We start from the raw sequence: 13562 nt of genomic DNA, 5'->3' as shown, positions 1-13562 counted from the left end.
GCCAAAAATGCAGATGCTTAGGCCTCCCCCAGATCTGCTGAATTCTAATCTGAATTTAACAAGATCCAACTGTGCTTCCTAAGTACATGCAGTTGAGAGAAGCAGAGCTCTGCAAAACCAAGCCCAAATCCTAGCCGTCCGTTGCTTCACAATACCATTCACCTTTGAATCCTCTTCTGTGTTCTGTCATCGTTGCTCTGACCACAGCTTCTGCACAGTGCCGGGGTCACTGGGAAAACTCCAGAATCTTCTGTGCCTCTTGAACCAGGGCACCACTGAGCTTTCTTGCTCTCAGTGGCTAGTTGTGTTCATTATCCGTGACCAATATCTATGATGAAATATTTAAGTTTCAGGATAGTTCACTCAGTCCTCTTGATCAACCACATGGTGTTCTCCTTGTCATAGATCCTAGAGATTGAATTGTGACTTTTATAGCGAACTAACATAGCAGAATACATGCATGAGAATCTAATATTTCACATTTTCTTACACCCAAGTTTTGTACCAAGTTTTTGTCTAACTCAGACTGCGTGCCTCTCAAAAGCAGGTGATCATCAAGGATCAGAAATTCAGTGCATATTCTTAACTTTTCTACCTAACTTATCTACAGATTCCCAATGTGTAGAATAAATGAAAATAATGGAATGCCTCTCTATTTCACAGAGGAGTTATAAAAATCAAATCAGAATGTGAGGGAGAACATTCTAAAACATGACATGTTATGCGAGTGCCCATTATTGTAATTGCTGTTTCTATCAAAGATAACACATATTAACCCTCCTAGAAATTCAACAATTTAGTAATACACAGGGGAATATAAATGTATATATTCATTTTCAGGCAGAAAAGTGTTATTAGTATTTTTTGTGTTTCATTTCTAGAATCACCAGTTGAAGTGTATGAAATCCCATCACATCTTTCAGCCATTTAGACAGCGGCTGCTGGTCAACCGGAAGAGGCAGAGAGACATCTTGGCTTCTTTCTGAAGTCTGAGGTTCTTATAATGCAATGAAAGTATTTGGGCCATTTTTAATGGAAATGTCATCCTTGATATTTGTGAAGCCATCAGAGACCGGCAAACCCTCTAAAAAGCTGCTTTTTGTGTTGCCCTTGCAAAGCACGAATGGTTATCACACTAAATGCCCAGTCATGCAGCCCTTCCCTGCACACACAGCAATATATTTTCCAAGCAAGCACATGGATGACTGTAATGGATGACGTTAACTCCTCCTCCGATTCAGAATTCCGTTGGCCCTCGTTTGCAAAGGTTGAGTAAGACGTGTGTTGTTTGGAAAGCCATCGTCTGAACATCTCAGCCCACAGGAGCCCACAAAAGCCTTCAACTCACACTGTTGATGAAGAGTGGTCCCTACTGTACGACTCATTTCCTTCTGGTAAGTGCGGTGTTCGGTGGGGCACACTTACCTGTCTGAGCCATTAGAATCCAATGTAATGCCATCCTGCCTCTGGAATGCAGTGTAAACACCACATCTGGCCATGTCTGTTCAAACACTCAGTGGTGCCCAGTGGATTGAGGGGGTGTGGAATGCGTCCCCATGACCTGGGAGCTCAGGCTAGCAAGCAGTCAGCTCATCACTGGAGACAGCAGAACCTAAAGGTTTGGGGTTTATTTTTCCCTCTTTCCTTAGTACCCAGTAGTGTTGTTTCCTCCTAGATGCCATGTGGTTTAGAGCTCGGTGTTTCTACACAGCCTGTTACTCCCAGTATCCTGAAACTGCTCGAGTCTGTTCTGCAAGGAACAGGCAATGGTGTCTTCCTTTTAAAACTTGATGTTGTCTTCTTTTCAATATTCTTCTTTTTTGATTTTTGGTTCAAAATCAGATGTCTAATAAGAACTGTTTAATAAAAAATTCCTTAATTGAAAAAGAGCAGACAGCTACACCAGAAGTACTAACATCATATCAATAACCTTAAATTATATTGCCTAATATTTAATGCTGTTAAAAGGTTTGCCTTCTCTCCTCAGAGAAGTTTTTGTTTGTTTTGTTTTGTTTTTTTGAGGCAGGGTGTCACTCTGTCACCTAGACTGGAGTACAGTGCCAAGATCTCGGCTCACTGCAGCCTCTCCCTGCTGTGTTGAATCAATTCTCGTGACTCAGCCTCCTGAGTAGCTGGGATTACAGGTGCACACCACCATACCCAGTTAATTTTCGGCATTTTTAATAGAGGCGGGGTTTTGCCATATGGCCCAGTCTGGTCTTAAACTCCTGGCCTCAAGTGATCTGCCTGCCTCAGCCTCCCAAAGTGCTGGGATCGCAGGCATAAGCCACCCCACTCTGCCACATCAGAGAAGTTTGCTGCCAAGATGCACTGAGAATTCAAACATAGGAAAGATCTCTTCCTGACTTTGCAACAGTTGCAGTAAAGCAAAGACCCACACATAGATTTAATAGGGTGATGGGTGCTATGGTAAAGATTAGTAACAACTGCTGTGGAGGCAGAGAGACAGGGAACTCACCTGGGGTATCCTGGAGGCCTCCTGGAAGAGGTGCTGCTTGTGTTTAATAGGATAAATAAAAAAATCAGAGGAAGGACGTGGGAAAGAAAATGACGGGAAAGAATGATTGCACAAGCAAAGATGCAAAAGTGAGAAAGGCCTTCATGTGCAGCAATGATAACCAGCGTGAAATTACTAGACCTAGGCATCCCTTCGGAGGATGAAGGAAAGAGGGTGGAGAGGAGGGCGGAGGCCAGCTGGATGTCATGTGAAAGAGTTTTGGTTGTCTTTAGTCAGTGGGAGCATTGAAGGGGATTGGGAGAGAAAATGAGGGTTTGTTGTTAAAATTAATGCTCTGCCATTACTCTGTGAAGGATACAGATGGGAGCCAAGACCAGAAGAAGAGAGAGAGAGAGAGACCACTGAGGAAACTACAATAGTCACTCATATACGAGGGAGGGAGGGGTTCATTTTGATTTGCTTTGTTTTGTTTTGAGGTGGAGTTTTGCTTCTGTTGCCCAGGCTGGAGTGCAGTGGCGTAATCTCGGCTCACTGCAAACTCTGCCTCCCAGGTTCAAGTGATTCTCCTGCCTCAGCCTCCCGAGTAGCTGGGATTACAAATGCCCACCACTATGCCTGGCTAATTTTTGTATTTTCAGTAGGGACAGGGTTTCCCCATGTTGGCCAGGCAGGTCTCAAACTCCTGACCTCAAGTGATCTGCCCGCCTCAGCCTCCCAGAGTGCTGGGATTACAGGTCTGAGCCACTGTGCCCGGTCAGAGGGGTTCCTGGTGGAAAGCTGCAGTCAGAAAGAAGATGGGACAACTAATTCAGAAAATAATTAGGAGACAAATAATTGGCAGCTTATTGAGTGGTTCTGAAGGAAGGATCCTGTAAGAGCCCCTGTAACAGGGTTCTGGTGTTTCTGAAGCTCATGGTTATGTGCACTGCCATTTATGGAGATGGAAAAGCTGGGAGGGAGAACAGGTAGGGGTGATTGGGGATCATAACTTCAGCTTGGGACCTGCAGAACCTGTGAAGCATCCAAGCATAGCTGAGCACTCAGGTGAAGCTTTAAGTCCAAAGCTACAAAGGAAAGCATAGAACATAATTTTAGGACTTTTAGAAAAACGGTATTGCTTGGTGATTCTCCTAATTGAGTATCTGAATGTTTCAATTCAATATTAGTAAAACCAACTTAAATTCTACATCCTAACCAGTATGATAACAGTGTGCTTATCATTTCAACATCTGCAGTTCTGCCGTTTCCTTCAGAGTCTTTCTTAATTTCTTCAAGGGTTATTGTTTTTTAATGAGGTACATTTTGGTCATTAACTTACCGTTTATTTAAAAAACATAAGACATTCTCATTTGTGATTGGAAATTATATATAAAAAATGAAAGCTTTCAGCATTTAAGGGGTGATATTTATATTTCTAAATTTCAGGTATTGTTCTCTTAAAATAAATCTGACTATTTCACATACAAATAGCAAAAACAAAATATTATTTGCCCTACTCCAGTAGGTTTCATGTTATTTGGAAATATATGTGACTTGATGGGTTTTTCTGTGTGTATGATAGTTCAATGACTTTTATTAAGAAAGATTCTTCTATTACCATTTTAACATATTCTTTCAAGTGTCTTAGATGATCACAAAAATATTCTCCTAGACATCAATGGCAAAGTTTATTACAAAATATTTCAGCTTCTGCATTTTTTAAATAATAAAAAGAGAATAAGTGAATCTATAACACTTGTTGCTATGGTAACTAACATATTTCTATATTGAGAAAGAACATGGAAATTTCTAAATGCATTTTTATCCTTATGACATATGTCTCTGTATAGACAAGAGCATATATTGGGTGACTTTAAGTCCAGGAGACTAGGAGATGAATTCTTTTAGACATTTTATATTAACTTTTTTGTAGAGACAGATGCCATTAGACCTTGGTATTAGTTGATATACGTATATTGTACACATGGCACAAGAAGAAAATTGAATCCCATTATTTTAAAGTAAGATTGGTAATTATTCCTAACAGAATATTTATGCTTTAACTGTTTATTAAATCTGTTTAATTTATGCTTTAACTGTTTATTAAAACTGTTTTTTCAAGACATTTCAAATTTGAAATTCATTGGTAAATAAATCATCTGTCTGCCTGAACCTTAGCCTAGGCTGGCTCTCAATCAAATGTGTTGCACATACATTCATTTATTAAGAAATATTTATGACAAGTACATTTAGAATCTCTGCTAGATGTATAATCTGGAGGAGTGACAGTCACAAGTGAGTCATTATACAAAATATGCAAAATGACATGTGCCAGGAAGGAAGTATAAACAGGTAGCATAGGAACGCAGAGAAAGATCATTTAACTTAGCCTGAAGGCATCATGAAAATGTAGATAGGAGAAGTGTGGGGAGAGGAGAGAGAGAGAGAGATTATGCCTGAATTAAGTCTTAATGAAGGAGGTTCACAAAACTTCAACTATTTACCATCTGGCTCTCTACAAGGTTTTCTGACACCTCTCCCCCTGCCCCAGTCTAAAGTCTAAAGGAGACATTAAGGAAAAGACCAATCTTTAGGAAATATATTAAATTCGGATTGTCCACGTGAACTCTAGAGTTCAGCAGATTCTGAAAACAAAAGTAACTATTATTCGTGCTTCAGAAGATGTGAAAGACGTATTAGGCACTCCTTGCATTGCCATAAAGAAGCACCTGAGGCTGGGTGATTATTTCTAAGAAAACAGGCGTAATTGGCTCATGGTTCTGTGGGCTACACAGGAGGAGTGGCAAGGGGCATCTGCTCACCTTGTGGCGAGGCCTCAGAAAGCTTACATTCATGGTGGAAGGCAAAGGGGGAACAGATGTACCACATGGTGAAAGCAGGGACAGACAAGAGAGAACGTGTGAGAGAGAGAGAGAGAGAGAGACAGAGAGAGAGACGTAGGGGGAGGCACCATACACTTTTAAATGACCAGATCTCACAGGAACTCAGCGCTAGAGCTCATTTATCACCAAGGTGATGGCCCAAACTATTTGTAATCCAAACACCTTCCAGCAGGCCCCACCTCCAGTATTGGAAATTTGATCAAAGACAAATATCCAAACTACATCAGAAGATGAGAACCTTGTTGCAGACTCAGCCCTATCACCCACTAGTTTTGTGACCTTGAGCACGTTGCTTGATTGCTTCAACCTAAATATCCTCGATTATAAAATGGAAAAGTAATTATATCTAATTAATAAGAAATGTGTAAGGGTTAAATGAGGTAGCGCGAGGAAAGCTCTTGGCACGATGACTAACATAAAACAAGATCTTAAAAATTGTAGCTATTATTATTTTTAATCAAAATAGTTCCTTAAATTAGATAACCAGTTTTAAAATTACATATGTATGACATATCTATGATTTAAAAATCTTGTTTTTATTAAGAATATTTATTCACCATTCTTTCTGTTAGTTTTCACTTTCAGATGGGTGATCAGTTTTTAGAGTTTCATGCCGTTTTGATTGTTTTGCCTAAATCACACTTACAGTGCAATGTCTATAACATCCGATACCAGTTTCTTTTATTTTTTTAATTATACTTTTAGTTTTGGGGTACCTGTGCAGATTGTGCAGGCTTGTTACACAGGTATACATGTGCCATGGTGGTTTGCTGCATCCATCCCCCCAGCATCGACATTAGGTGTGTATCATTCTTTATTATAGGCATGTAGTTAGTGTCATAGGTGTATTTTTCTGGACAGAAACTTGAAGGAAGCTATGTGTTTTATCCAGGGGCAAATAGTCACTGACGGAGAGCTGTTCCACTTTGCTTACAGCTGCAAAGTGTCCAATATCCAACACACCCACTCTGCTTACACTTGGCTTTAACTTTGCATTAAGAGGAATGTGCTCTATCTTGTCCCAGCAAGCTCCTATTGCTGCCTTCCCCACCAACTTGAGTCCTCCCCAGCTTCCTTCCACCCTGATGAAGTCCACAGTCAATCGCACATTATCTGGAGGGTCTGGTGGCTCAAACCCTGGTATTAAATGTCAATATAATCAAGGCTCTTTTGCTTTCGAGGCTCAGAAATCCTCCCTGACTGGCCCAAATAAAAAGTTACATTTGTGATAAAGTCAAACAATGAGCTTAAGAAAATGAAGTTTAGTCGACCTTACAGGAACTAGGTAAGTAGCAGGTTCTAAGGAGCCAGCTCTCCACGCCCTTCCCTCAGAGTCCTGCCTCTTTCTTCTCTTCCTCCTCTCATTAAAGACTCATTTTTTCTGTTTATTGTTTAGCTTCCACATAGCAACAGGTGGAAGCCAACTCACAGTGTCTACGTAGCCTCCTGCTTTGGAGTCCAACGCTGAGGACTGGACCACTCCCCATATTACTGGCAAGAGGATGAGATACCTTGTTCCAGGCAGTAAATTGATTGCGCTGATCCAATCGACTGTGGTGGGCTGGATGAGTTCCTCCTCACTCCTTAGGGCCTTGAACTGGGTAAGTAATGTTAGGTAAGGGGCGAAGGTGGTAAAGGGCATACTACATTTATGTAGCCCTTTCCTTCAAGCCTCAGCTCCAGCCACCTCCTGAGAGAAGCCTTCACTCACCACACACGCTGATTCGCATGCCCTTTCTCGCCATGCCCAGAGTTTATTGGTTATACCTCCAGCCTGAATAATTTTCCCCTTTATCACTTGGGTCTATTCCACATTTTCAACATATTGTGTTTAATAAATACTAAATTGAAGGAATTAATGAGTATAAAATGAAAACATATATGTATGTGTGTGTGAATTATATATATATACATATCTCCACACTTTAGGAAAGTAAATAGAGTTAGTGATGAGAAGAACAAATAATTTCTGTGAATTAAAATTGTTCCAACGGGAATACAAGACTGGTTCTACATTAAAAATTCAGTGATTGTAATTTACTATAACATACTTAAGAAGAAAAAAGTCATCTCAATGGGAGTTTCAGAAACAGGGATTCATAATTTAAAAAAAAAAATGTGGTAAACTGGGAATAGAAGTTTACCTGATGAGACAAGTGCAGGCGCGTTCAGGGTGGTATGGCCATAGACAAAGTTTACCTGATGAAGAGTCTACCTATCAGAAGCTTACCTGATAAAGAGCATCTATTTATCTCTTTAAATAACATATGCTTATTGAGGAAAAACCGAATAATTTCTCTTAAGATCACAGGTAAGGCAAAAATATTCTCTTACCACTCCTATTTAACATCGTACTGGGAGACAGTGTAAAAAGCCATATTAAAAACTTCTCAAATCTACAAAATTACTCTGAGAACTATTACATGAATTTTAGAAAAGTTACAGGATACAAGGATAATATACAAAAATCAGTATTTGTATATAGCAGTGGTGAAAATTTGGAAATAAAACATTTTTAATTAAACTTTGCATATGATAACACCAAAACACAACAATACTTAGGTATAAGAAAATCTAAAAATATATAGGATTTCTATGTTAAAAACTACAAAATGCCAATTAAATAAATCAAAGAAGATCTAAATAAATAGAGATATAAACTGTGTTTGAGGAATAGAAGACTTGATACTGTTAAGATGTCCTCCTAAATTGAACAATTGGTTAAATGCAATCCCAGGCAAAATCCCATCAGATTTTCTTGTAAATACCACCATCAATTCTAAAATATAAATAGAAAAGCAAAGGAATTAGAATAGAGAAAACACTTTCTGACAAAGAACTTGTATCCAGAATACATAAAGAATTCTCAAAACTCAACAAGAATTTGAAAATGGGCAAAATATTTGCACAGACATTTCACCAAAGAAGATATACAGATGACAAATTAGCACATAAACAGATGCTCAAATTTATTAGCCATTAGGGAAATGCAAATTAAAACTACAATGAAATACCATTATATACATATTAGAATGGTTATTACACCCCCCAAAAAAATCACTGATGATACCAAATGCTGACAAAGATTTGGAGCAAATGAAATTCACCTACTCTACTGGTGGGAGTGCAAAATGATAGAGCAATAGTGAAAAAACAGTTGGGCAATTTTTTACAAAGCTACCCTTACACTTACAATATGGCCCACCTATTCCAGTCTTCAGTGTTTACCCTAGCCATGCGAAAACTGATTTTCACAGAAACATCTGGGCACAAATGTTTATCAAAACTTTATTTATAATCACTGCTGATTGGAAACAATCCAGATGTCCTTAATGAAATTATTATTAATAGAATATGAATGTTTTCTATGCATACAATGGAATACTATGCAGCAGTAAAAATGAATGAGCTGTTGATTCAAGCAACAGCATGAATAATCTTCAGTGCACTTTGCTCAGCAAAAGAAGCATGGTGCCAACGGGTAAATAGCCTATGACTTACATATATATATATATATATATATATATATATATATATTTTTTTTTTTTTTTTTTTTTTTTTTTTTGAGATGGAGTTTCGCTCTTGTTACCCAGGCTGGAGTGCAATGGCGCGATCTCTGGTCACCGCAACCTCCGCCTCCTGGGCTCAGGCAATTCTCCTGCCTCAGCCTCCTGAGTAGCTGGGATTACAGGCACGCGCCACCATGCCCAGCTAATTTTTTGTATTTTTAGTAGAGACTGGGTTTCACCATGTTGACCTGGATGGTCTCAATCTCTTGACCTTGTGATCCACCCACCTCGGCCTCCCAAAGTGCTGGGATTACAGGCGTGAGCCACCGCGCCCGGCCCCGACTTACTGATATATTATACATGACATTCTGGGAAATGCAAAACTACTGTGGTTGCCAGGATTTGGGGAGGGGTGAGCAGGTGGATGAAAGGACTGACAACATGGGGCATCACAAAGGCAACGTTTGGTGAGAGATTGTTCTGAATAGAAATGTAGTGATCATTACATGACAATGCATCTATCAAAACCCTTGGAACTGAACACCGGAAGAGTGAATTTTACTGCAGGTAAATAATTTTTTAAAAATGTTCCCATTAGTCAAGAAATTTAAAAAGCTATAAAAATTATATAAGTAATTGTATTGTGTAAATATATAATTCAAATAGGGTCAGTATGCGAAGTCAGTATTGCTCAGAGTGTCATAATTGATCAGTGTTTAAATTTTATCAGAAAAAGTAAATATGGCTAAGACATAAAGACATATATTGATAGGAATAATATGTGACTGCAAGTTTTTAAAAAAATACATCTGTGAGAATGTATGCAGTGTAGCAAAAACAAAATTAATCTGCTTTAACCCAGTCATTTGGACACATATTTCTGGTAGACAGAGTTAAATGAAAAATTTCTAATCTTCCACATCATATTCATAAAATTGTGAGGATAGTCTACTGCACATTTCAGGAACATTTTAGCCAAGATTTTGGTCATTGTTGTAGAAATGTGTACTGATTGAGACATTTTTGGCCCTACTGATAACGCAAGGCATCCTTATAAAGAGCTTGTGAATGCTTTGAACTGTACCCAGCTGGTTTCCGCAGAACCATGTGCTCCCCCTGCTAGTAACCTCAGGAGGTTACTACAGTGGTTTGCTTTATAGATTATCAGTCTGTTGTACTACCATTAGGGTTGACAAGAGTAATATCCCACAGTGGTTTCTTTTTCTGACCTCCAGAGATTATAAAATGACATTCAGCAGATTCTAGGCATTTGGAACATGCTGGTACTGCTAACATTATTTTCTTTTCCAGTTGCAAAGCTAACTGGGTAAATATTCCAAAGGCTCTACCCAGGTTCCTCTAAAGCAGTGATATAAAAATTTGCTTCTTTTGGCCGGGCGCGGTGGCTCAAGCCTGTAATCCCAGCACTTTGGGAGGCCAAGGCGGGTGGATCACGAGGTCAAGAGATTGAGACCATCCTGGTCAACATAGTGAAACCCCATCTCTACTAAAAATACAAAAAATTAGCTGGGCATGGTGGCGCGTGCCTGTATTCCCAGCTACTCAGGAGACTGAGGCAGGAGAATTGCCTGAACCCAGGAGGCGGAGGTTGCAGTGAGCCAAGATTGCACCATTGCACTCCAGCCCGGGTAACAAGAGCAAAACTCTGTCTCAAAAAAAAAAATTTGCTCCTTTTTTTCCATCTAACGTTCTTCTCCTCTTTAATGGTGAAACTGTCCTGTGCACTATTTCTCTATTTATAGCCCAAACAATTCAACTCTAGGCGGTTGGTTCTATTGAGAGATGAACAGACTCCTAAGAAACCCTCACTGGTTTGTAAATTGTCAATTGCACTGACATGGCTGCAGGTGACTGCGCTCATCCGGGGATGCTGGTCATTTACGACTGAGCTGGGACCACACAGTGTCTGGGCAATTTTATCACTTAACAAAACATCAAACCAATGGCCATATAAACAGGTTACAAGTATTGGTTGGGTTTTTTCCTAATGTACCAAACTCCAAAATACTGTCTTTACTTCCTTTGCCTAATCGGTTCATTGGTCTTTGAGGCTCTTTTAGAGTATTTTGTTGAAAATCCTTGCCTTTGAAACGGTGACTTGGTCCAGTTGGAACAGCTTCAGGCATCTCAGCCTCACATGTCTCCCTCTCTTGTTGCTCCTTTCCCTGTCTTGCCTGACCCACTGGGGCAAGATCTTGTGCCTTCTGACCGGAATAGAAAGGATAAAGAATGGCAGTTCCTCTCCAGGCAGGAGTAGATTTATGCATGCCCTTTCTCCAGTTCTCATTCTAACCCATGCTTTTCTCAGATCTTCGTATCACCCAGTTAATAAACTCACACCAAACCTTCTTGACTGCTAATTAAACACACGACTATACTGTCTGGCCACTATTTTAGTCACAAGCCCATTTCTCTCAGTTGTATGTTGACTGTCTCTCATCGAAGGGTTTAAGTGTCAAGAATATCTCCTGGCATCTTTCCAAGAGATGGCCAAATCTAATGCACAATTGTTGTTCACAAAGGACATGGAGAAACTTCCCTTGAAATAGCAAACAAGGAAGATAGGTAGACAGTTATGAGATAGCTGGTGTGTCTGGATATGGTACCGAAATGATCCTTTGTGACACTGAGAACATTTTTAGACACCAAAGGGAGAAGTAATTTACGGCAGCAGATGAAGCTGACAAGGTATTTTAGGTCAAAACACAGAGGAATTTACAGCATGGTGGGAATCCCTGAAAGTTTATAGCATGAAGCTAGCACCTGCAGATTTCTAGTTACATAAGAGTGTACTCTGGATGAATGCTGGCTTTGAGACAGAGATGACTCTAAACAATAAAACCAACTATTGGGTTGCTATCATAATTGAGGAGAGAGAATACACCAAGAGCAGTGGGTTCAGAAAGAAGTATCTGCAAGATTTTAAGAACTATTTAAAATAAATCCTAGGTTCTCAGCACCAAAAAAGTCTACATAAGAAATAGAAACACGGACTTGGGGCAATTTTTAATAACAAAAATCCCAGAACAAAAATCGACTGTCTTTTCATTTTTGCTTAATAATTAAGATGACTTACTGGAGATGACAGAAGACAGTTTAATTTAAACAGTGTACAAACAGAGTGAAAATAAAATGAATACTGATCAACTGTTAAGCCACTTTGGCTCATAACAGGAGGAATTTAGATAGAGTCTGAGATTGAAGATCGGATGAAACTTCCTTTTAATCATCAGCATTATTAAGCAGTAAGACATAGAGTCCTGTAAGGACTCATAGCTTCTTGCATATCAGAATGTGTGATATTTAGACTTTTCTGAATAGTGAACAAGGTCACCTCTCAATTTCACTTTATTGTATTTTGAAACAAAAGGAAAATGAATTACATATTTTTAAAGACAAATTTTATTTTTTCATTTTACTTTATATTTTTATACAGCATTTCAGTTTTTTATATGTAATTATATAATAACTTTATTGTTGTTCATTTTCCAGAGTGTCCGTTTATTGATTTGCAAATCCCGTGCTCCATGTTAAGTTCATGCTGTCCTGATGTCCGTCTCTGCTGCTTCAAAGTAGTAGCCACACACAACTTCGAAAAAATAGACAAACAAAAGTAAAACCATACATTTGTATGGCTGGAGACAGTTTCGTGGGATAAGCTATGGCACCGAGAGGCAGCACTTGATATTCCTCATCTTCCTCCTCTACTACCCATTCCAATTTGCTCCAACCTTCAGCGCTGCTCCTGCTGGTCTAGGTTACCTGTCTGGTGAGATGACCCAGACATTTATTTCAGAGGAATCTGATCCCCTGGGCGTCATGGGCTTCTGGCTGTGGTTGTTTCAACTGACCATTCCCAGCTGTCACCAGGCATGAAAGCAGCAGGAGGTGTTCCAGCAGCTCCCATGAATTCTGGACTTCCTTCTCTCTGCCCCTACCCTATAGGAGTGATCCTCTATCTTCATGATAATCAGCCTCAATTCCTCCTGTCAATATAGTAATTGTTTTTTGTTTTATTTTTTTTGGTCCCTGGACAGTTGTCATGAGAACCCCAGATGGCCCTATGGTAATTGATTTGGGTTTGGTGGAACCCTTTCTGTGTCCCCTGAAGGAAGAATGCCCCTCCCACCAGGAACTAGGATCTGTAATCCAGAAACAGTCTCCAAGTGACTTGATTAGGATTAATAGAGAGAGGATCATCTGTTTCCTTCCTTCGTTCCCAGATGCATATTTTTTGTTTGTTTCTGATATAGAGTCTTGCTCTGTTGCCCAGGCTGGAGTGCAGTGGCATGATCTTGGCTCACTGCAACCTCTGCCTCCTGAGTTCAAGCAGTTCTCCTGCCTCAGCCTCCTGAATAGCTGGGACTATAAGCGCACACCACCATGCCTGGCTAACTTTTTGTATTTTAGTAGCGATGTGATTTCACCATGTTGGCCAGGATGGTCTTGATCTCCTGACTTCATGATCCTGCCACCTCAGCTTCCCAAAGTGTTGGGATTACAAGCATGAGCCACCAAGCCCATCCCCAGATGCGTGTTTTTAAGTGTCAGTGTCACAGCACCATGTAACAGCATCTTGGGGGACAGAACTCCAGCTCACAGTGTGTCATCTCCATACTGTGGCTTAGCTGTGACTTTAAGAAGATTTCTTCATTGCTCTACTCGTGTGTC

At 39.8% G+C, this 13562-nt stretch overlaps 1 long non-coding RNA gene across 1 annotated transcript; it reads left to right on the top strand.

Annotated features, from left to right (window-relative positions):
* Positions 1–884: 884 nt before the first annotated feature.
* On the top strand, positions 885–13009 carry LOC128932527 (uncharacterized). The gene is made up of 3 exons (XR_008482430.2): positions 885–1394; positions 6758–6962; positions 12384–13009. It is a non-coding gene; the product is annotated as an uncharacterized LOC128932527 (long non-coding RNA).
* The last annotated feature ends 553 nt before the right edge of the window (positions 13010–13562 follow it).

The sequence above is a fragment of the Callithrix jacchus genome, chromosome 7, assembly GCF_049354715.1.
Source record: "Callithrix jacchus isolate 240 chromosome 7, calJac240_pri, whole genome shotgun sequence".
Lineage (NCBI taxonomy): Eukaryota > Metazoa > Chordata > Mammalia > Primates > Cebidae > Callithrix > Callithrix jacchus.
The sequence above is the reverse complement of the archived record's forward strand: the minus strand, read 5'-3'. Positions and strand labels throughout refer to the sequence as shown.